A 25017-nucleotide genomic window follows, 5' to 3' on the forward strand; every position below is an offset into this window, starting at 1 on the left:
TCCTTGTTTAAGAAACTTAAAATAGGTTTGGTTAAACATGAAGTGTGAACCACCGTACTGTGGTGTTTCAGCCACCCTTGCTTCCTATTTCCAACATCTAGATCTACAGCCCTCCTTGACAGAGTTATCAAGGTTCTTTTCTCTTAAGAAAGTTAATTTATACATATCAGATTTCCTCTAAGGGTGAAGCATCTAAATAGCACCCTGCTTTTTACATAACTAGGACTCTGGGAGTGGCTTTCTTCTGTACTCTTTGATACTGCTGTACTGGCTTCCCTGAGCTGCCCTCTAATTTGTAGTGATTCTGGTGAGAAGAGATTAAGGTCTGTCATGCCAGAGATTTGCATGAGCACTTCTTCATTCCATATGCAGCACTTCGGTTTAACTTTTGATGGGAAAGTAGAGCTCAGAGTGTCTGACCTATTTATCCCTTTTCTGTTCCTTTTTTTGAGATAAAATTGTCATATAGATGAATTGCACACAACAGAGCATGTGTGTTTGGTTTCTGTGTCACTTTAAGTAAATCAAAGAGAAAAATCTTTTGTAATCAGCTAGCCTTTAATTTAATAACACTTTTGATAAATTGCTGGTATACAATAGGTTATCAAACCCAAACATTAAAGATTTCAGTTTGACATGGCTGGAATGAATCATACAGACACAAAAGGCCAAATTTACAATTCTTTATCTGGAGTAAAGAAAAAAAAATCATTTCAGTTTCAAGACCTGCACTAATGACTGAATAAAGAATTTAAAATCTGGCCTAAGGAAGTTAAAGATATGCTTGAAGCATAAGTGTTCATTACAGCAGCATTTGCAATTCCTTTACCAGAGAGTTTTAGCACACTGTGGATCATTATTTATAGTTTACTGTATACTACCATTAAGAAATACCTCCTTATATTCTTTTTTCCTCTTTCTTTTCCTAATTTATGCCCTTTTCTTGTAACTTTTCAGCTTCCCACATACACAACCCCCATGCTGGATCTGCTACACTCCAAAACATGTGAGTGACAACAGGCTTGACAGCCCTTGGGGTGGTGAAAGATCTGGCGAGAGCAAGCCTCCCCAGCATGCTCATCAGGTTAGTAAGGATACTGTCATGGATGGCAGTGCCATATATTCTTGTCAGCCATAAGTGTAAAGTGATTGCAGCCAAACCTTTCCTCACAACAAAAGGAGAAAAGGCTGAAATAAACCTTCTTGAGACAGTGAGTTGAAAGATTATGATGCTTTCCAGTTTATAAAAGAAGGCTCCCTTCAAAGTACTTTGCAGGCATACCTGCTTCTTGTTTCTATCACTTGCACACTGTAAAGAGGCCTTACAGTGGCTGTAAATATAACCTATTTGAATTTCATAGTCTTTTATGCTGCTGCAACAGCATGCTAGGGCTTTAGGATAAACACAAACTAGAGCCAGCTCGTTCCATTAAGACCTTGATTCACTGATTTTAGAGATTTCCCTCTCAGAAAGATCATGGAGGTAAAACATTTTTTACCTTTACTGGGTAACCCTGACAGCACAAGGGAAATATCTATTTCAGTCTCCCCAGAAATCTAACACACCCTGTCTTCAGCAGCTCTGTGTGTGTGTGTGTGTGTGTGTGGACAGCTCTGTCCTTCCCTTAGGTGGCCAGCAGGAGCAGAGACCCTCTCCAAGGGGATGAGAGCAAAGCAGCTGTATCTGGCCCGTTCCCTGGAAAAGGGTCTGTGCATGCTGGCTGTGATACAGTGGAAGGAGCAGGGAAACAGCTGTCAAGCCCAAAGTCAGCACCTCTACCACCAGCAATCTCAGTTTGTGCTACTGGGTTAAAACAAAAATGCAGCCAGTCCCATTTCAGTTTGCATTAAAATGTGCTCTTTACTTGCTGCAGAGATAATAATCATAATAACTATTGCAGATGCACATTTACCATATGTGTTCTCCCTGTCATATCACCATACATGAGTAAACATCCTGAGGCTGGGGAAAAACAATAGTACAAATCCATGTCCTTTGCACACCCTCATATAAGCCAGGTAAAACATGATTTCCACAAGCTCCTTTTGATAGAGGCAACAGTAATTGCTGTCTATTTAAATCTGGTAGGTGAAGGACTTAAAGTGACATTTTCTAGGCCAGAAAGAGATTCAGCACCTGTATTTTTCAATGGCATGCCAGAGCCCTGACTTCTGCCTTGTGCTCCCACAGCTAAATTTTATCTCATAGAGCTGAACACTGATGATGAATGTGCTGTGGAATTTACCTTGGAATATAAATATTTAACTTTCTACAGATCACTGAAGACTCGATAAAACTCTTGAGCGTCACCTAACTAATTTGTCTCTATTTTTAATTGAAAAATCTTATTATTTTCATCCAAATATGTGGTCCAAATAAGAATGGAAAGGCAATTTGCAGTTCTTTTTAAATATCACTCATGCAAATAGGATTCACAAAGTCAGAGTGTTCAGAGTAAGACTTTGAAGGGAAAAAAGTCCTTTTAAAACCATAAGTTATTTCAAAAAGAGGAGTCACATCAAGAGGGCCAATGCTTTCTTCTTGCTTTTGGGTGTGGAGAGGCAAATGGCCAGGAAGGCAGGGTTGGGCTGTGTGTGGGGGTGATGTGAGCACCTTTGATATCCGAGGTGATGCTCCCCTGTGCTCGGCTGGTGGTGCAAATTCCATGGTGGGGAAAGGCAGAACAGAAGCCAGGCAGGCACTCCAGAGAGCCAGGCAGTGATAGTTTGTTCCCAGCAAAGACAGGGGAATGCTGGCACGAGCTAATTCAGCTAGCTCCAGTCTCCAAAATGTTTTTCTTGTTTAATGTTTACAGTAACTTCCCATGAGAACTGAAAAAATATATCCAAATACAATATTGATAGGAAAAGTCAGCCTGAAAATGCCAGTGTGAGGAAGGGATTCTACACACGGCATTTTAGACAGCATTTTCCAACTCTTTTCTATAAATTAACTAAATATAGTACTTCTTTATTGTTTGCATTTATTTAGATTACTCAGTTTATTGCAAGATTCTAATTTGACAAAATTGGTTTTTTTTTTACTTTGAGAACTTGTAGATTTAAATATTTTAAAATATTTTATTTTAGACTTTTTTCCCTCATCTCCTATAGAAACCAAAGGAGATCGTTTATGTCTTGACATATTTAATCTTGTTAAGTTCTGATATTAAAAAAAAAAAAAAACAAATAAAACCCCCAAAAATGTAAATCATTTGAGTGCTAGGAAGTACTAGGAAAGGGACTGAACATGAAAAGGAAAATATAATTATATTACCATATTAGCATGTTGTTTTAAGAGCCCATAGATTCAACATTTAATTAATTTCTGATCATTTTAACCTAAAATGGGATACAGTAAAAAAGGCAAAGTGAATTGAAGGCTGATTAAGGAAACAAATTGTTTTTATATTAAGTACATACAAATATATGAAGATTATACAAGACAGAAAACACAAACAAGAGGGGAATTACAAAGATCTGAAGCAGCATTATTTGCCTGGGGAAGACATGTTTATATGCAATGACTATTCACTGCTTCTCTAAATACTGGAAACAATGGAAATCAAATGATGTTTTCATATAGTAGGCTTAAACCAAAAATATGCAATGTTTTTTTCCTACATAAAAAAGGTATTAATCTGTGTAACTTGTTGCTAAAGTATTCGCCAATGCCAAAAATTTAAATAAATTTAAAAACTCATTTAGCAGACTCAAAGAAGAATAATCTTTGAAAGGCTAATAGATATAAGTTAAAACCTGCTATTCAGGAAAAAACATGAATTTCAGATCAGAAAAGCTGTTAGATTTTACTAGGAAAGTAGATTTTTTAATAAATGTTGCTGTGTTTTAATACTGTTCAGTAGAGGAACTACTCTTCTTGCATTTCCCTTGATCAATCCTGAAAGCAAAAAACTACATGTAAGTTTTGTTCTACCCCAAAACATTACCTTTCTTCTGGAGTTCAAAAAACCTGAACAAACACCCAAAATTTAGCAAAAGTAAATATTTTGATTGTCAGAAAAATGTTTGGCAGGTTTCAGTGAAATAAGGTTAAAAAGAAACAGTTAAAAAGCAGACTACCTATTTACAAAACAGAAAATCTCATTTTCCTCCCACATATATTCATATCTATTTGCAGTCATTACAGGTAAGAGCATACTGCTGTTGAGGATACTTACGCATACAATTACACAAAAAATATAGCAGCTAAAGTAGTAAAACAGGCAGAATAAGATAATACAAAAGTTAGGCTTGTTTTATACTGGACTGTGTTTAAAATTTTATTATGAGATTTGGACCAACTCCATTGAAAAAAATTAGAGAATCCCTTCCTATTGTTTTTGTGACATTTTATTTTGGGATTATTTTGTTATTCTCCTTATTATCTCATCTGCTCACTCTTTGCAGTTAGTTATCTAATCTCCTTCAAAGTCTTAGTAAGCATAGGCCTGTCTTTTCTGGTGATTGATACAGAACTACCCTGATCGATTAAACAGGGGCACATCTAATCCTATCACACCAAAAGGAAATAAATAAGAAAAAACATTAAAGCACAAATCTTCAGAATGTGAGATATAAAATTGATTTTATTGCCTCTAGAGATAGTGCTTTAATTCTGCAAATTTGATTTCACATTATATCTAGAAAGTCCTAGCTACAATAGTTCATATTTATGCTAATATTGCCACTTTTGTTCTGAAAAATCTGGATGTTACATAGGTGTGACCATCCACCCCTAAGGAGAAGCAATTTTGTTAAACTACCTGAAGCTAAACCAACTGCAGTTGTAAAAAGCAGACAAATGTTACACAGAAACTGGGGCTTTTTTTTTTTTCTTTAAAAAGAAACCTTTTCCTTTCTGTCTCAGAAACCTGGAATATTATTGATTTCAATGATAAATATTTTCTCTTCCTACAAAATCTTGATTTTTCCTAGCCTTAAACGATCATGTCTGTGATCATGCTACTGAAATAAGGAGGTCCTGGAAGACCAGCAAACTGAGAGAGGACGGAGAAGTCGGAGCCATGGCTATGTGTCTAGGTAAGCTATCCTTCTGTTAATACTATGGAGAAGCTGTGATTATCTAGTACAGCTGGAACTGGATCTGCTTGCTCTGAACAGCTGGGAGAGCAAAGGTGAAGCGTCAGCTATTTAGTGTAATTCCGTGTGCTCTAAAATTCAAAATGTCATGGGAGTGATGCATCGCATTGGCTTGTCAGACTGGTCCTTCCGTGGTACAGATTATGTCTGAGTCTGTCTGAGATTGCTCAGTGTTTGAGATAAGGAAAGACTTTGAATCTTGCTAAAATCCCTTAAGAAACCAGACACCTGAACTGCAAACAGATGACATAAGCAGCAGCAGTCAATAATTTGGAAGTTTATCTCTCACTTGTACAATTCAGTGGGTGTTTAAACATTGATTTCCTTGAAATTAGAATCAGGCTCCCAGGTTCTAAATTAATTTTTAACTAATGTACAGAAGGAAATGCTCCATTAAATTGCTGCTACTGTATTACTTGTCACAACACCAACACCACCTTTTGCTGTTGCAGAGGCCTCAGTTCAGCAGCCTCTCATCCTCCAAACTGCTTGAAATAAATAGCACTCTATTCAGTCTCCCAGCACATGGAAGTCCATTAGGCTAAACTTCATATAGAGAAAAAAAGAGATGGAATTTTATGTGATTGTTATTTACATTTAATAGTAAAATAAGTGTTGAAAAATAGTCTTTTAAGGCTGAAATGTTAAAGTTTTGTTTACCTAGGACTTTGTGTCAGAAGTTTCCTTTGTTTCGTGGACTCTCTAAAGGTGGATAAAAATTTCTGACCTGCAGTCTGAGGTCAAAGTATGATCCTCTCCCTCCTGAAGTTTTCAACTTTGCATAGAGCTGCTGGACTAGAATATATTCATATGATGTTCAGTTGCCCTCATCTCCCTTTCATTAAGGGCAACGTGGACATTCAGTAAAGTTGCCAATCAGCTGTGCTTGACATTACTGGACTAGGTCAGGAAGTCGAAAGTTTTGTTAAGTGCCTTCAGTGCAGGAGCAATTAGAACCTGATAGCCTTTTATTTTTCTTGTCACATGGTGGCTTTTTAAAATATAATGTGACAGAAACCAATGCAGTGGAGTGATTTTTATTATAACTACCTCATCTAGCATTGCTGTCAAGTTAAGTTACTGTTTTAAGAGAAAATCACCAAATATCATATTTATGGTTTTGCTATCATAAATCACATCATCATAATTGAGATAGAAAATCTACAATAATTATACTATCCTCTCTATTTTTTCTATTAATTCTGCTATATATCAATGGGCAGGGAAATAACAGCTGATATATATGCAGTACATACAGTTACATACATGTAGCTGCTACTTCATTTATAAAAGGAAAGCAGCTTCTCCACAATCTGTGGCATGTTCCCATAGCTGTAAATGGGCATGTGAAAGCAAACATAGTTGCATATCAACAGGTTATGCTATCAGACTGCTTGACCCTTTGAGGTCAATGAAAAGAATGGTAACAAATTCAGTGGGCTTTTCAGTTAGATTCTGGGTATTATGTACCTATTCACCACAGATGTGTATTTCAACTGCAGAAATACACAAAAGTATTCACAGGTAAAGGTATCATCCTTAAGGCGGGACTGCATTGCTTTCACTTACTAACCAAAACTTGCTTGGTTTGGTTCAGGAGGTTTTTAAACAGCTTCACTCTCGTTGCAGTAAAATAGAAACAAAAATTTACTTAAAACATTTTCCTCTCCTCCCTGCATAATTTCAAAAAGCAGTTTGGTGGCTCATGAATGGCTTCAATTAAGGAAAAATATGTTTAATTTGTTTAAGACAATAATTTGAAAAAATCACGCTTAGAAATTTAAATTAACATAATGAACAGAAAAAAAAGCCTCTTCTAATCTTGATATTGTTTTAGGTTGAATACATTTCATTGTTGACATTTGAATTTGTTACTGGTTGAAGTTTAAATTACAACAATGAAGGCATATTTGCTTCAGGTTTAAATTTCTCTTTGTTTAATACAGCTGTCAAGTAATGAGAAAAAGTCGGATCATAAAAGTAATGTTTTTAAAGAGAAAAATATTTTATAAGATGGTCAAATTTCATTTGTCATAGCTTCAAAAAAGGAATGGCTTAGTTCAAATTTGCAAATCCGTGAGCAAAAAATTGTGTATCTGATTTGCTTCATTCGTAAAGGCAAGCTGAAACAAATTATTCCTTGCTGAAGCTCACAGTAAGAATATCTCCTGGTTTCCCAAACTATTGCAGAGCATAGGTTTTAAAAGCTATCTTGAAGTCCATGATGAAGAAAGAACTTACTTCTACTTCTCTGTTTCACCTGATAACCTTTATAAATGCTCTGAAAAAATTCAGGCTTAAATGTAAATTTTGTGTCTATTCAGAATTATTCTCTTGAAAGAGCTAAGAAATAGTCCAGGTCAAAGAAACCTTGAGGGGATCATATTTGGGTGAAATTAATGATTCTTCCAAAACTGCATTTTTTATATATGGGATGTAATTTGCAAAATTTCATTTTGAGGGGGAAAAATATTACCACAATGTTAAGCAATCTTATTTTACCATTTTCATAACAATTAAGTTTTGCTGTTGATTTTACTGCCTGCATTTTCGATTTCTATTTTGGGTTATTTTCCACACTCTGTAAATTACAACACTTTAAAAGTTTAACCAACCACAGGAATTTTCCTTCCCTGATGTCAGCCCTATTAAAACTTACCTTCCTGGAGGATTTGGAATCTGGAAGATTTGTTATACATTGATTTTTTTTTTCCCAAAATGGAACTTCCAGCCCCTCCACAGCTCTAAGGGTTGATTTGATAAGAGGTCTTTATTGGGTGATTCAGATTTCATGTAAAAGAGTGACAATTCTGCAAAAGGCTCTCTCAAAGTGCCCAATGCTTGGTGCACCTGCAGTAGAGGTGATCAGACCAGCTGAGGAAGTTGTATGCTTACACCTGGGGCAATTCAGGACAGAACTGGCTGTCCAGTCTGAAAAGCTTACACTTCCATAGTGGTGACCTGGTTCTCTGAGTTATTTTTAAAGTAAAACCTGAAATCTGCCCAGCTCGGTGTAAAGAAAGTGTGGCTGGACCAGATGATCCCACCATGGTCCCTCCCAACCTTATCCTTTCTGTGATTCAGAGAAAGCAGCAAACTGCTTTTCCCTCCAGGAGGATGCTCAGGGCTGGAGGTGAGATATGGCAGGTACATGCCACTGGGACATAGGTGAGAGAGACATTTCTGGCGTGCTCCTGACCACAGAGTCTCCCTCTTGGCTAATTATTTTCCAGTGATTGCTGCGCTGGGGAACACTGAGTGGCTCCAGCCCCATGATTGCCTTTTAGTGTGCTGCTGTGGGGGCTGGGGCTGTCTGAATGCTCCCTGCAAAGGAACCTGTGCACCCATTGTTTACTCACCTAAATCCTTTGCAGACACAGGCCCGCGGTAAAAACAAAACTCCAACTGAGGCAGAGGACATTTAGGGCAGGACTATCCAAAATGAAGTTGTTTAACAAAGATAATCTCCTGTTCAGATATCACAGTGCACTATTTTGTAGTGAAATGGTTGCATTTTAATTACTTATCTTAATTACAAATTAATTACTTTAATTACTTATTTACAAATCTGAAAAAAAATACTGGTTTGTTTTTCAAAGCTTTCTGTATTTATCATTTCAATTGACTTCACTGCTTATATACTATTGTTTATGCTAATTATACATCATAGCTATTAAATTTATATTTTTCATGCAGTCTCTTGGGTATTTTCTTTCTTTGATGTTCCACAGGGATATATGGTTCTGTTAAGAAAAGAGTAAATTTTACATTACTTCATATGGCTCGTTGTTCTGACTGTTGCTGTGTATTTCCAGCAACATATTCAGGCTTTTTTGAAAGTTTTGTTGTAACAGACTGCCAGAGTCTGAAAGAGCATTTCAGGACTAGTGCTTGAAATGCATATACTTTTTCCAGGCCAATTGAGTAATGAAAACATATTTAATTATTTCCAGGCTCTTGAATGGTGTACAGTGTAATTAACTATGATGCGGATTTCCAGGCTAATTAAAGCAAAGTGTGGTACCAAATTAATTGGACACAAAAGTACTTCTGAAGAGCAATAAAACAAGTTTATCTCTTGTGTTTCATAAAAGTAACATGAAAGTGGTATGAATGCAGTATATTAAAAAAATCTAGGAATATTGTTAAGATAATCTTCAAGGCAAGACAAATTTTTGTCAGTTCATTTAAGAATCAAGTGGGTCTTTGCCTTATTTGATTCAAGCCTTGTTCCTTTGAAGTGGAACTGCCAACCAACATGCTGGACATCATGTCACACAATCCCTATACCATTTTCTCCTTAGGCAGGAAAATCTTTCCCTATCAGCTACTTGAATTGTCATGAATCCAGTGCCTCCCAAGATTTTTGACATCTGCTAGTTGTCCTAACAATTTCTGGAGTCATACTAAATTTTATGAATTGCAGCTTTCTTAGAAGGGCAAAAGTATGTACAGGAGAAGTCTGAGAATTCTGTCATGTCCTAAAAAGTGAGGGAAGGCAAAGGAAGGGAAGGGAAGGGAAGGGAAGGGAAGGGAAGGGAAGGGAAGGGAAGGGAAGGGAAGGGAAGGGAAGGGAAGGGAAGGGAAGGGAAGGGAAGGGAAGGGAAGGGAAGGGAAGGGAAGGGAAGGGAAGGGAAGGGAAGGGAAGGGAAGGGAAGGGAAGTCCCTTAGAAACTGAAAAGATATTCCTATCTTGTTACTTTTTTTTCATTGCTCTGTCCTTATTTTTGTTATCTCATTATAAACAGAAAATTCTGTGTGAATAAAGATAATGAATAATTATATTTACATTTCCTTCAAATTGCAGCCTATATGTTTCTCTCTGATACTGCAAAATATTTTGAGGTGTCTATGTCTTCTGATTCATAATGCACAGCAGAGGAAAAACTCAGATGGGTTTAAATTTTACAGGCCTGTTAGTCTCACCTCAGTGCCTGGTAAAGTTATGAATATTATTCTGGGGAGTATTGAAAAATGTCTGAAGGACAATACTATCATCAGTCAGGGTGGCATCATGAGGGGAAAGCCCTGCTTATAAAACGTGATTTCCTTTTATGACAAAGTAAGCCACCTAGCTGATTGAGGGAAGCCAGTTGATGCACTTTTGAATTTCAGCGAAGTTTTGATATTGTTTCTCATTATATCCTCCTGGACAAAATGTCCAGCCTTCAGCTGCACAAAAACATCATGTGATGGGAGAGCAAGTGGCTCATGGGTCGAGTGCAGGGGGTTACACTGAATGGTGCTGCTGCCATCCTGGCACTAGTGGGGTTCTGCAGGCCTCCCTCTTACGCCCAGCTCTCTTCAATATCTTCATTAACAAATTGAATGTAGGACCCAAAGGGGTAGTAAGCAACTTTGTAGATAATATAAAATTAGGAGGAGCTGATGACTTTCTTAAAGAGAGGCCCTGCAAAGAGATTTCAATAAATCAGTTGCCAAATGTATGAAGCTTAACAAAGACAAGTGGCAGATTCTGCACCTGCAGTGGGGCACCCTGGATGCATGACAGGCTGGGGAGGGAGAGGCTGGAGAGCAGCACTGCAGAAAGGGACCTGGAGGATCTGGTCAGTGGGAAGTTGAACATGAGTTTGCAGTGTCCTGGCAGCCAGGAGGGCCAAGCGTGTCCTAGGGGACACCAGACACAGCACTGCCAGCCAGGCAAGGGAGGGGATTGTTCCCCTCTGCTCTGCACTGGGGCAGCCTCACCCTGAACACTGTGTGCAGTTTTTGGCACCTCAATATAAGAGAGACATTGAACTATTAGAGAGCATTTAGAGGAGAACGATGAGGAAGGATTTGGAGGGGAAGCCTCGTGAGGAGCAGCTGAGGTCACTTGGTCTGTTCAGCCTGAAGGAGAGAAAACCTCACTGCAGTTGCAACTTCCTGGAGAGGGGAAGAGGAGAGGCAGACACTGATCTCCTCTCTTCAGTGACCAGTGACAGGATGTGGGGGAATGGGCTTAACTTGTGTTGGGTGAGGTTTAGTTTGGATATCAGAAAAAGATATCTTCACCCAGAAGATACCTAAAATATATCTTCACACAGATGGTGGCTGGCACTGGAATGAGTTCCCCAGGGAAGTGGTGTCACAGCACCAAGAGTGACAAATCTTAAAAAACATTAGGTCATTGTTCTCAATCACATAGTGTGATTCTTTGGACTGTCCCATGCAGGAGTTGGACTTCACTGAACCTTGTGAGTCCCTTCTTAGCTCAGAATACTGATTCTGTGATACTTTAATGCCAGAGTGTAACTGGTGTGAACCAAGGAAGTGAGAAAGTGGCAGAAGTTTTCTTGTTATTCAAAGAATAGCTACAACAGAAACGAGTTCTTTCTTTGGGTATGTAAAATCCTCAAAGTAAAGATGGCAAATATAATTTTGCTTTTTTCTGCTTCAGTGTGATCCAAGAAACTAGTTATGAAGAGGTGGCAGAGGTTCCTGCCACCTCATGGAAGGTGGCAGGCACCTTTACCATCTCTCCTTGGCAATCAATCTCTCTTATAGATCCATTTCTGGAGATCTGGCATCATTTGGCTATTTTTCATGAAGAGGAGAAGGCAATACTATGCCAAGATCCCTCCTTTAAAAGGCATAATCATTGTATTTGTTTCTTTGATTTCAAACATGGGTTGTAGCCAGTAGTTCTAATTTGATCTGGACTATAAATGGAGTATTAGAAGAGGAAAACACATCAAAACCAAAACACACCTGAAACGCCTTTTAACTCTTAGCACCTACGATAATGTTTGTCATCTTTACAGTGCCTGGAACTGCCTCATGTTCTACATGTTCTTCCAAGAATCCCTTGTAACACTGATAGTGCTGGAAAAATTAGTGATGGCCTGAACTTATGCTTAAAAAACTGAAGCTGTACAGTCCATAATTACAGTTAAACTGTAACCTGAGACTGCTCATACTCAGCCAGACATAAAATGAGACTGTAAGCTCCTGAACCCTTGACAACAATGTCATTCCCATTGATGTTATCGCCAGTTAAACTATTCCCACTGGGAATTAACTGTAAAAAAAATCCAAGTAGAGGAAAAGTTGCTGTTCATACAGTTGTTATAGAGAGAAATTAAGAAATATTTTCCCCATTCATGCCATTGTATCTACACTTGTATAGACGAAATATAAAATGTTTTGACATTTTCAGACTTCTACCTAAAACAGTTCACAGCTAACTAAAGGAGACAATTCTGTTGGCTTTGATATATAGCTCTACAAATAATTTAGGCATTAGGGAGATGACCTGCAGGACTATTTTCATTTGAGTTTTTCTTTTTTAAAGGGCTAAGTCTGTGTTTTTCTTTTAATTTTTTTAAGAGCTGTAGACCTTGTGTCCTCAGCAGAGACAAGATGAACAATACAAAGCTTTAAGTTTAAGAGGAAACAGACACAGAAATGAGTTTTTTCTAATTTATTTGTTGTTGAGTTTTTTTCCAAAATCCTTTCGTCTCACTGCAGCAAAAGGCAGCAACAATATCTTAGAGTGGAAGAGCCCAGAAGATGGTAATAGGCTTTACTGGCCCTGACCTGTCTCCTCTGAGGCATTCACCCCTGAAATGATCTCATTTAAGCTCAGGTTTGTGAATTTAGTCTTTTTCTGATGTGAACGTGTCAGTCCTGTTCGACTCCTTGTTTAGATGTGTTGTGTTGTGTCTAGCCCTCTCTCTGTCCCAAGTGTTTTTTGTCACTGACTGGGCTTTCTCCTTGTCACACTGGTGGTTCCTGTTGCCAGTGCTTGTTCTGTCTGTTCTGTGAGGCTCCTGCTCCCCTTTGCGCTCAGCTGCTAAGAGGACAGTGGTTCCCTGAGGTGCAGTGCATTATGTCATTTGATCCCCATGCAGTGCTCTGGAACACAGGGATATGTTCTGGGAAATGTTTTACTTCAGACCACTGTTTAGTGCATCACTTTAGTCTTGAGTAGGAAAGGAAGAATTACGTTTCTTAAATAACCAAGGATTACATGATAATTTACAATGCAGTGACCTAATTCTCAAGACACTCAGCAAAAGCTGTTTCTATTAGTTTCAGGGGCAGATGGGGTTCAGCTCTTCTGCAACTCAACCCCATATATGTTAAGGCCCTGGCCTACCACATAGAAGAGTTTCAATAATTCCAGTTTTTCTGTTGGTCTCTAAAATGGTTTGTACATTTAGGAGGTAATTAAAGCTTTGGGCTGTGCTCTTAACCAGTTCCTATAACAGAGACAAGAAACAGATGATTAAGAGTTATGTTCCATTTATGCCAGCCAGGGGACAAATATTCTTGCTCGAGGTTCAGGATGGATTGACTTTAATCCAATTTCTGCCTTCACAGCAGTGAAAAGGGGGTGGAGTGAATATGTATGCCTCAAAACAGACTAACCTTGTTTTTGTCAGTCCTGCTGTGTCTAAATCTCTACTAATACTGAATGAGCATTTGAGTCAATAACCAGAATACATTGCACCCTAGTGCAGATAAAGCTAGGGATGGATTAAGTCCTTTGCATTTTATTGTGGTAGCTTGAAAAAGAGATTAATTTGTCCACTTGATACACTTGGTTAAAGTGAAATATGCTACACTAGTCCAACAGAGATGAGGAAAATATTTGAGGTTTACTTATTAGTGCAGGTTTAAAACCACTAACAGATGCTAGTTTTCATTTTGCAAAAGCTATTCTGCATGTGAAAGAAGGAATATATCAGGTTTTCACAGTTCACAGTGAACCAGTGAACCACTTGTTCAGACTGGAATTAGACTGAAGGAAATGGTCGTTTTCTCTGGATTATCAGCTGTTCAAACTCTGCTGGCAATGTTTACAAGAAAAGATTTTTTTTTGGTACAAGGAAAGATTTTTATGTACGTTGTCCTCATCTGCCATCTGGGTTTTGACTAAGTCTGTGAAACAAATAAAATTACCAGGGGAAGACAGCTCAAAACAGAATTCCTCTCTGTAAAATGGCTCAATTCCATTTCCCTTCTTAGGTAAAGTAAGAGATTTATGTTTGAAGGAGCCTTAACATGAATACATACATGTGACATATATGCAATGCAGTTCACGCGTTTTTCACCGCTCCTTGATTTTTAGAGTGAACATATGGCTGAATACAGGATTAGTTAATATCAACTTTGATTCTCATTCATCCCTCCCCTCCCCATGTATATTGTGCATCACCCTCTCCTTCATTCATAGATTTTTTTCTCCCCTCTTTTAAAAATGTTCTTTTGTTTCCAAAACAAGATTAAATAAACTGATACTACCACTTATTTTGAACAATGACACTGCACAGTATGAGAAATATCAGATTAAAAGCTATTCAATAAGCACATAACATTTTCTAATGCTCTGTGAAATGTAATGTAAAGAGAACATGTATGTGTTGACCAGTTTCCAGAAAATTTACACTTCTGGTGTGTTCTTTTCTAAGATTCAAGAAGTATATAGAAAAACATATACTTGATTTGATAAACTAAAAATGTGCATATAATGAAATTATCTGCAAATATCTGTCATGGACTGTTAACAAGGTCACAGTGACTAACAGGGGCTTATCAGGTGTTACTAATGTATTTATAAATGGCAAAATTAAAAAGGGACACCAGGCAGTATGGCAGACAGTTTTCTGTACTCTGCAAAGGCAAAAATTGAACTAAAATGCTGAAAGTGAAAACTCTAAGAGTGTAAAAGTCAATATTGCTGTGCCTCTTCTTCGTATGGCCAATATATTGAGTTTTGAAACATTAAACTAATTTCTTGTGCAGTGTCTTGGAGAGATAGACAGCAGGACTAGGCTTCTCAACAGTCAAGACTCTAATTTGGGTAGGCACAGGGTATAAAAAATAGATTAGGTACCTTATCTAGCCAATAAGAAAAACAGAGAGAAGGCTTTTGTTTGATTCTGCCCCTCCGCCTTTTTCTTTTCACTTCTAGGCTGAAGTCTTGAGACTTTTCCATGTTTTATTCAATCTTTTTCTTTGAAATCATGTTTTGGGTGTGGGACAGAGAAGAACTTCTTTATATTTATTGATCATTATGGAGAGATAGTCTGACTGACACTCTGAAACGGTAGACTGAAATCCAAGTTCTTGTCAGTTTGTGGATATCCCAATCAGCACTTTCTAATATACTATGAGAACAAATTGTTTAGAAAAGTATTGTATCTTGCTGCTTTCAAATCAAGTGCATGTCTTACTGAAATTATATAATTGACATAGGCTATTTGTCAATGATAAGTAATTAAAATCCTTAGATTATAGCATGGAGACAATATAATACTCACCTCTGGCCTTAAAATCTGTTGTCAAGAGTCTTTGACTTGTAGGTCAGACACTAATCTTTATTCATTTCATTTCACTTTCATTGTTTTTTTTTTCCTCTTTGTGCACATTAAATTGATACATGCTTTAAATTATTTTCCTGATTGTGAAATTTATAATTTCAAAGAATGGATAGAACTGTTCTTGAGACTTACCATTTCACTTGGAATCCTTTTTATATGTTGATGATTTGTCTGGCATAATTGTGATTGAAGGAGATTTTTTTCTGACCTTTTCTTTCTTTTCAGTCCTGTTCATGGATGATTTTTTTCCCCTGCATCACAGTAATATCTGCAAGCTAGTAAATACCCTTGAGCTTAATGGTTATTAATTAATGCCTTACCAGACAGCTTATTGGTTTTGTATTTATACAGTATTAGTATGTTTCTTCCCTTCCACTTCATTACAGATCATATTTATACAAATGCTGGCTGGCTGCCTAGTCTTACTTTTCTGTACGTGTGGAAATAACAGAAAGATCTGCGTAGGTCTTTACAGATGGGAATGGTCAGATCATATGAAATCAATTGTGAAGACCATATTGGAAATCTAAGTCAGATGATTCTTCTAGCAATGGCAATATTTTGTTTAATAGAAATGAGCTTCAATTTCACCCTTAGTGAAGTGTATTTGACTGTTTGGAAGGACTGCAAGGACTGTAAAGGCATTCATAACTATCAGCTGAACTTCAGGTACAGGCTTGAGGTCTGGTGATAGGCAAGAGAAAAGGCTGCAGCAGGCACTGCATTGCTGATTATGGGAATATTATGTACTACAGTACACCTCACATATTGTTTGTTTATACCTACTTTTACTACTAAGTGCAGTTAGGAAGACCACAGACAAAAAAGCAGGCCAGAAGAAAATGGCACTTAAGGTCTCTGTATGTTCTTTCTTTTCTCCCACCCATTATACCCTACAATCAGAATGTAGTAAGGCACTTCTCTAGCAAAATAGGATGTTTTAAAAAAACCCCAAACACCCAACCAACCCTGTGCAAAATTTCTGTGATACTTTATATGTATTTATATCTCAAAGATTTCACTTTCCTATAAAATCTCAAGTTAGCTGTCCTCCCACTCTGCTGGGGAGTGAAGCACGTCAAGTGAAGCATCTCTAAGCCCCAGAAGAAAATGCTATCTTTGTAAGCTTCTCTGCAAGACATCCTCCTGATAGGATAGCTCCCTTTCATCCTCTCACTTAGTCTGCAGCAGTTTTCCCACCCAGTCTGCCCCTTTTCATGTTTTATTTTCTCAAGACTTTCCCATTTTCATCCTTAACCTATGAGCACTTTTTCCAGATGTGTGGCAAACGCTGCCTTTTCAGAACACAGTTTTGAAAACAAAAACATTCCAGGGGCTAATTTCTCTCAGAACATTGATGTCTTTGTGTGAGTAGATACCAGATGAGTTCAGAAGCTTGGGGGAGGCCTCTCCTTTCAGCCTTCCTGGTAATATGAGTCAAAACTCTATATACTCAGCATGAAAAGGAAACCTGCTTCCTCTAGCACCGGATGGGGCAGAAAAATATCTGCAGCTGAGCTGATATTATTCCTTATGGTGGTTTAGTTGTTTATTTTGAGATTTTGCTATTTCATGATTTGGTAGAATCATTCTGTAATTATTACAAGGTGTCCAATGCTTTGAATTCCTCTTAGCAAAATGCTTGAAGCTGATTTCAGGGACAGATTACAAATTTGAAGACAGAACTGGGTCCTTTGATTTGACCTGTCTTCTCTGATGGGGAGTCATGACCCCTATAAATAAAGTAGTACCTATTGAGGCTGATGGAGATCATGGCCCATGTTTATGGATGTACAATGCTTTTTAATAAGCTACTTTTTATCTATAGTGGAAGAGTTTGGAAAGATTAAGGCACTAAGAGGAACAGATGAACAGTGAGACCACAAGTTCAGAAATGTCTTGGGACAAAAGCTACTAACGAAAACACTTGTCTGTTAGTAATTTCTCCTGAAACTCTGAACATGCTGGAGAAAATGTAGTCTCAAATTAAATTAAAGAATCCTAAATTATTGATAGTTTTGCTATACGTGGACCTGCTTTTTAAGGTATTTTAGTTAACTTTTGCTTTTGGCTGAAAGCTAATCTAAGCCCCTCTGTTATTCAAACAGCTCAAATATTTTCAGTTTACTTCCTAGAACTTTTTGGAGAGAGCCTGAAATGGCTTTTGGCTGTGTTAACACATCCTGGAAATATCTAATGGCTCAAACCAAGCCCAGTGCAGCTGCTGTAGAGAAGATGTTCATAATCTTAAACATCTTGGAAAGATGTTGTAGTAATGGATCATGACAGCTAAAAACAAGGTCCTTTCCGGTCTCTGTCATTACTCAGACTTAACACTACTTGAATAATGTCAAGAATTATTTTGAGTAATTGACTCAAATACTTACTGAATACACTCTTTCTAGTTGTGATCCATCCTAGCAAAGACATAGAGAAAATATAGAGAACATTTCCTTTCAAATTTTCTAAATGTATATGAAGTGTCAATTTCTAAGAAATGTTTTAAAAATAACAGGACAAACATATTAAATAGCACATATATCTTCACAGTTTTTTTTATCCCAAACTTAATATTTTGACAAAATGGAATTGACTTTCCCTGCCCATTCATTCCTTGATCACAAGTCTGACACTGGCAGTAAATTGCAGCCTATTGTAGGTATATGAATAGGATGTAATCCAATAAAAATACAGTGTATTCCTGCAAGTTTTCAACTATTCATGAGAGAATAATTATCTTTAGTCTTAATCAGCTTGGACCAGGAAAGAAGCACTAATTGTATTAATCCCATAGCTCTGTTATGCACAAACTCATGTAGTACTTGTTCATTTTAATTTAATTTGTATTATCTGAAAGGTTTTTCCTCACAGGTGCATAAGAAACAGAGTGATAATTTTTCTTTGATTCTACACTTACTTTTATGTTGTTGTAATCTGAGGCCTACATTTTATCCTCAGAGATTTTGGGGTGACTGTTAATATTGCTTATTAATTAAATGCAGGAGATACTTCACAGTGACAGTAAGTGTGAGTGACATTTGATTAGATAGATTGATTAGGTTAAACTACTCAAGTTTGTCTTGTCAATTGTAAACTTTGTTTCATTCTCTCTCCACATTCTCTCTAAAGAGAGACAGATTTATAGACTGTATACCATCAGATCAATATGCATTAAAGACTGTCAGTTTAAAAAAAAAAGTAAGAAAGAATTTGTGTAATTGGCTCACTAAGGACTACAAATGAAATTATGGCACATTGATGTTTCATTGGCGCAAATTATCCACTGTCTTACACGTTATTAAGCATAAATAGAAGGATAATCTAATGTCATTACAGGATCACTTGCAGAATTTAAAATTCTTTCCCAGAATGATTTTCCTGACATCTATTTAAGAGATGTTCAAGTAGTGCTTGTTCTTTAAAAAAAATCCATGACTGGAGTTACTTTGGAAAAAGGTTTCAATTAAGGATTGTTTTCATTTCCAGTCATGTTTGTCATGTCTTGTCTGACTAATTAAAACTGTTTTTTTTCCCCTTTTACTCTAGTTGGGCTATTTATTGTCTTTTCAAGGATCAAAGTGTGGCTTGCTGGTTTAATATTCTTTAAGAAATGTTTATTGCAAAAAGTAAGTATTTTATCAGTGTTTTCACATCCTAAAAGAAATCTATTCTGACTTCCTGGGATTCCCTCAAAGTCAACAGAAAGGCAAGGTTTCACCCTTATTTTATCTCTGTTTATGAGAAATGTGATTAATCAGGGATAAGAAGGATCAGTTTTTGGAAGAATTATTAGGAATGTGCTACAAGGTCACAGAGATTAATCTATTGGTTGATAGATTTCTCCTGGATTTCCTCTTCACATGAGTTGTTACCTGTGAAGTAGATAGGATGTTGCTTTGCCAAAAGGGCTTGTTAGAGTCTTATATTTTATAAATTGTTATGGTTTAATAGTTTGTAACTAGTAACAAAGCCTCCTTTCTTCTTGTATTTCACCGGACAACAATTCCTTCTTCTTGAGAAATGAGAGTGATGTGATTGTGAATCAAAGTGACCTGGCAGGGCCATGTGAGCATTCTTTCTAACAGGTTTTGCTGAACAGTTCCTTTCCTTACACCATCTTTCCATAAGAAAGAGCTGCAAAGCTGATTATGACCTTTCTGCACTAAAAACATAAACCCAGCTAATGTGGTTGTGGGTTCTTTGGGATCCTGGAGTACCTGCCTGTTTCTCAGTACTTTCTGTGCCTTTTCTTACTCTAATTTCATTCATTGCAAGCAAGGTTGAACTTGTTTGCTAATAGAATAGGGTGTCCCTGGAGCTTTCAGCAGTTAGTCTGTTTCCTGAGAAAAAAGTGAACAGAATTGCCTTCTCCAGTTTCCAGGGTGGCTGATATTGGGTCAACCCAAAGATCAGGTTTAGTAAAGTGGAGTTTGAGCAAGTGTAGCAAGCACCCTGTCAAAACTGAATTGATAATTTTTACTTTTTCCATGCTGCAAACTCAGAAACTATAGAGAATATTCCATTGCTGTAAAAATTCCTTCTTTACTACCCCTACCATTAAGAAGTATCCTCTAAGGCCTAAAATATTTTATCTAGCTATTATGCCAATTTAATCTTAAATTAACTTCTGAATTAAAGATGATATGCTTTCTTTAGCTGTACTAATGAATATATTTTCACAGTAAGGTTGATTGATTTAAAACATTGTCTGCTCCATTAACATGTGGCAACATATAACATTAAAACCAAAAGTCTTCAATACTTGACTTTATAATTGAAAAATAAAAATGTTTGTCTTACAGGAGAATATTTTTGGTCAGTTAACAAATATTTCAGATGTTGAGCCAAAACTCCATCTGGAAATATCTCAGAATTAATGTCTGTGATTTTTTTTTAAAGATTTTTTGGCATTTTTTTGGCAAGAACAGAAGTGATAATAGAATTGAGAGTGCCACAGCCAGATTGCACCTGGGGGAGGGGAGGAGTGATTTGGTTTCTATGTTGCTGCTGCTGTGAATGCTGACATCCCTGAAATCTCATGAGGTTGTTTTGAGTTTGAGGTGCAATTAAGATTAAAATCTATTTCATCAACACAATTTAGTCCTAAAGGTAGTCTCTAAGCCAGAACAGACACAAGGGATGTTTCATCCGAGTTGTGCTTTTATGACAGGGGAGGCAGAGAATAACTGTCTGAGCAATAAAAAAATTCTGTAACAACTGGCGCTGTTTATTACTGCTGAAAGTGGCTTCATGTAAAGGCAAGGTGGATGTCACAGTCACATGGATCTTGCTCTGACCAAGGAGGGAACACTTTGGGTGTCTGATATGATATCTGTAGTGACCAAGACTGAGTCCCTATTAAGAAACTGGGACTCAGATTAGCATTTTGTCTGTTCAATCTAGTTGGATGAACCATATATATAATGGATTCCTTAATACTTTTGTAGTATTTTTTTTCAATAAATCAAGTAATTTATGCTTATTTATAAGTGATGGATTTCATTTTAGGAATTGTAAGAAAAACAGCAATTTCGAGTCTTCTTCTGGAAAATATTTGGGTTTAGAGAGTAGGCTTTCTCTGACAATGTCTGAAACTTTTTTTGCTTTTAACTGTTTTACATGGAAAAATCTAGGTGAAAACAATCAGCTGCTAAATATAAGACTGAAAACCTTTGGGCATGTGCAAGGTAAGCAGAAAAGTAAATAACAGAGATCACAAACTGAGTAAAAAACACACATGCTGTTACTAAAATGCAAGCATCCAATCCAACATATGAACAAAGCTGCAGTTTGGAAGCTGCAAGGGTAAACTGCAAGGATTAGGCTTTCAGCCATTAGTGCCTATGAGCTCATTGCTTGAGTGATTGCTAGCCCAGCTGAAGAGAGACAAGGAAACAGTTCAGGACATAACCTACAAAACTGGAGTAAGAAGGAGGGTGTAATCTGTTATTTGTTTACATGGTGGGTGAATCAAGAAGTAATGCATTTGAACTGCACAAAGAAATTCCTCCTCAGGTCTCTCTTAGCCCCTTTTGTCCATGATGATATAGTACTAAAAATACTCTAAGCTATAACAAAAGCAAATGCAAATGAAATCTTCTTTTAAATAAATTTGAGAAAACAAGGGAGCTTATTAACAACAAACAAACAAACAACACAAAACTCAAAACAATAATAAAGTACCTCAAAACCCCAATAACAAACAATCCATCCAAACATAGCAAAGGACCACTAAAACAGCAACAAAAAAACCTCCTGAGGTATTGAAACTATGTGATCTGGGAGCTTTGAAAGACAATATTTTGAGAAGAGAAATTAATGTAAGAGAGGTTAATAATCAGAGGACTCAAAGAGATTCAGAGAAGCAGAAATTCAGGACTGTTCAGTGATGACTTCACAGGAAGAGGATGAAGGCTTCTAAGTCGGGATCCAGCTCAGAGACTTTGAGAAGTGATGAAGCTATTGTTGGTTTTCTATGTTATGTTGGCAGGAAAAATTCTCTCCTTCATTTAAGATGAGAAGTCTACAATATTTTGGACCTTGGTACTTTGATACAATCGTTCTTAATCTATAAAATAAATAATTAAATGTACAATATATTTTTATTTATAATTACTCTGCTCAATAAGGAGTATATCTTGATAATTAAAACATCCTGTAATTATTTTAGTGCTGAATTAGAACTGGAAGAAATATCCCAAAGCAAAACATTTCTGGGCCTGTGTTTCATTTGTGGTTTCTACTGACATATCATTATTAAATAGGTATAACACAGAACTACTGAGTGTACTCAGTATTTTGTTATCAAGGGAAGGTTTGGAAATGGTATCTGGAGACCCTTGCTACACATAAATATTATGGGCTTGAGCCCCTTGATATGACTTTTTGGTCACTAAGATACTTGGAGAAAAAAAATGCTTCTTTTAAATGAGGAAAATAACATAAATTTCATATAATAAATAAATAGAGGAAAAACATACTTGACTTCTGTTCAAAGAAAGGCCTGATTCACAATGCAATTAATGTTCCAAATGTCCCCAAGGTCAAGTTCTGAATCTTTATTTTTGCAATGTGCCAGTGATCAGACTGATCCTAAATTAATTTTTTTGCTCCTTTGTCCTCTTTCTGCATCAGGGTTATATATAAATCAAAGCACAGATAATGTAGTGTGCTGCATAAATTTTATTAGATGTGTTATATTGGTTTACTTCTGAGTTTGAGAATAATCAAATCCCATGTTTCAAGATATTGCTTGATCACTTTTTATCACAAAACAGTCATTGTGGTCTAGCTTCCTGCAAAGCATTTTACAAGTGTCTTTCAATTTCATCTATCTGGTAAACTTCATTCAGTAGAATAATGGATTAGAGAGCCTGTGTTTGTAAATTTTATTCAATATAAAAGACTACAACCCTCAGCAGATGAATGACTCCTCAGTGGCAGTCTTAGACATAGGCAGACAGGGCTATCATTGTTATTTGGGAGGGTCTTAAAGGGATAAGGAAATCTATGTAATTCAAGTAGGAAGTCTAACAGTGTTATTTGCAGTTGAAATACATTCAGGTAATTTCACAAGGCGAATAAATACACTAAAAATGTATTGTTTTTGATAAAAGAAGCCCTACTTGAGATCATTAAGAAATATACAATTAATATTGAGAGAGAGATGCTTCCTATTTGGAATTCCTAAGTAAGAGCAGCAGGATGACATCCAGGCTATAGACTGAGGAGCTGTATGTGAGAAAATCACAAATGGTGAAGCTGTCAGTCTAGTAAGAGTATGTCTTAGATTTATATCATTCTTTTTATGATGACTATAATTTTGATTATGAAACTTACTTACCTTTTTATGTAGTGTTTAATTTCTTTTTGTATAAAATTATCAATAAATTGGCAAGTCTATGAAAGATCCTGTAATACTGAATTATTTACTGACAAGCCCTGTAGTTTTTTCCTGTAAATATCTGTAAGAGTTGATTTTTATATTAACAAATACATAATCAATTTCAAGAATGCACCCTAGTAAAGTTTTGGGACTGTGAATTCAACAGTTTAATTATATATTGTACTCATGCTGACATCTATTGTAGAGGTTTTTGCTGCTTTAAATTTTCTCAGGAATGACTTTGTGAAACAAATACTTTTTGTGATACAGGAGAAAAAAAAATAAAGTGGGAGAGACCAGAAGCAATTACAAAAAGTTGCAGCACCAGCATCAGCACCAACTCTTGTCTCAGTTCAATTTCAATATATTCTGCTTCTTGAAGTTGAAACTAAGAAGAGGTTTCTCTTAAGGCTTGTACCATTCCTGAAAGATCCTCTAATAAGACTGAGTACTGAAGAGAAATTTTGAAGCTTAGAGGAAGACAGATCTATCTTCATAATATTGCAGAAATGGCTATCTCCTAATCAGGTAAGAAATCCTATTTAGGTTATTTTCTCTAGCTGTTGTTAGCTCTATCTTATTTAAAAATAGTCTTGCACAGATGCTTATCCAGAGCAGCTCTGATGGCCTCATATGACTCTGATGCTGCAGCTGAGCTTGTTTGGCAAGGGAATTGTTGCAGCTGGTTAATTCCTACCAATTGGTAGGTTTTTGTCATCGGATGACACTCCTGATGTCCATTGACAAATTTTACTGTAGAGTAATCCTATTCCTTACAGGAGAGCAAGTGAGCTGGGACTTCTTCCTCAAATATGTGGTTGTATTTAGTTTTACAAATTTGGACTTCACATTTCAGAGCCTCCTGGAGGAGTAGTTTGACTAGACCTCTGTTTCATTGCTCAGGAAATTCCCCCCAAACTTTATAGACTTGCCAAATAAGCCATTCTCAGCTGGTACACATAAATGGGGTCTCCCCACCTCCTCTTTCAGTGAGCACCGTGTTTTTGCCCAGACACATGTACATGGGAAACAATTGCTTGCTACTGTTGATGCAACAAAGGTGCAAATCATACAACCGATGTTTGTTTTGTGTATGCCCTGTGTGCATAGTAGGAGGAATTGGGAGTGCCTGACTCAAGTTTTGCCAGCAATCAGAAAATCTCCCCTATATCAGAAACACGACAATTTCAGTGTGTCAATGTTTGATCATGTCTTCCCCAATGATTGCAAAAACAGATTTTCACTGGCTCTATTTTTCATGGCCTATTATATGGCTCTGAACCAAGTACTAGCAAAGGGCTATACTATTCTCCAACCATGTAAGATAAAAATAGATAATTTAGGTCCTGAATTGTAAAGTTGTTGTTATCTCAATAACTCCCTTCAGTGGAGACTACATTCATTACACCATAACACTGTCATCCTTTTCAGATCATCCTTCCCAAAAATCTTCTAAATACAACAGAATCTTTTCTTTCAGTCCCTTTGAAGGACTAATTTTTTATCTGCTGCTCTTGTTGATTTTTTTTTTCAATTGTTATAAGAATCTCAGTCCTGCGGTGAAGTAGTATAATAAATTAATAGATACTTAAAGTTAATAGCTGCCTTTTAGTCATGAAACTATAATCAACAGTGATCATACTAACATGTATTTAATTAACACATATTTACAAAAAAATAAAGGTAGCTCACTGCAGTGCC

The 25017-nt window shown here is 36.7% G+C and overlaps 1 protein-coding gene and 1 long non-coding RNA gene across 4 annotated transcripts in view; one reads left to right on the forward strand and one right to left on the reverse strand.

Annotated features, from left to right (window-relative positions):
* The window catches only part of FLRT2 (fibronectin leucine rich transmembrane protein 2), a 160788-nt gene that overhangs the window by 93265 nt on the left and 42506 nt on the right, over positions 1-25017 (reverse strand). The gene's annotated exons all lie outside the window — the stretch shown is intronic.
* LOC110477270 (uncharacterized) lies at positions 928-23854 on the forward strand. 3 transcript variants are annotated; one of them, XR_013340148.1, is made up of 6 exons: positions 928-1084; positions 4939-5043; positions 12574-12691; positions 18978-19057; positions 21065-21118; positions 23587-23854. It is a non-coding gene; the product is annotated as an uncharacterized LOC110477270 (long non-coding RNA). The 3 variants fall into 3 exon arrangements; XR_002466562.3 differs by lacking the exons at positions 18978-19057; positions 21065-21118; XR_002466561.3 differs by lacking the exons at positions 12574-12691; positions 18978-19057; positions 21065-21118.

Source organism: Lonchura striata, chromosome 6 (genome assembly GCF_046129695.1).
Source record: "Lonchura striata isolate bLonStr1 chromosome 6, bLonStr1.mat, whole genome shotgun sequence".
NCBI lineage: Eukaryota > Metazoa > Chordata > Aves > Passeriformes > Estrildidae > Lonchura > Lonchura striata.